The sequence below is a fragment of the Eurypyga helias genome, unplaced genomic scaffold (genome assembly GCF_000690775.1).
Source record: "Eurypyga helias isolate BGI_N326 unplaced genomic scaffold, ASM69077v1 scaffold21741, whole genome shotgun sequence".
In the NCBI taxonomy this organism is placed as follows: domain Eukaryota; kingdom Metazoa; phylum Chordata; class Aves; order Eurypygiformes; family Eurypygidae; genus Eurypyga; species Eurypyga helias.
The window spans coordinates 16,096-16,339 of NW_010230433.1; positions in this window are offsets into that span (position 1 = coordinate 16,096).

Here is a 244-nt window from a genome sequence, read left to right on the forward strand (position 1 = left end):
CCGGTGGCCCCACCGGAGCGGGAGACGTCTCCCTCGCCTTTCCTCCATTACCATCCAGACAGCGCTTGTGAGGGAGAAAATAAAAGAAAAAAAAGAAACAAAAAACCCCCAGCCTGACTGGGGAAGAATGTAAAAACCCACATGTCTGCGGGTTTCATTTACTGGTAACTTTATCACTGTGCTTTAAGACAAAACCAGGCCGGCGTACTCAGCCCTTCACAGCCAGCCCGCTGGCAGGACATGG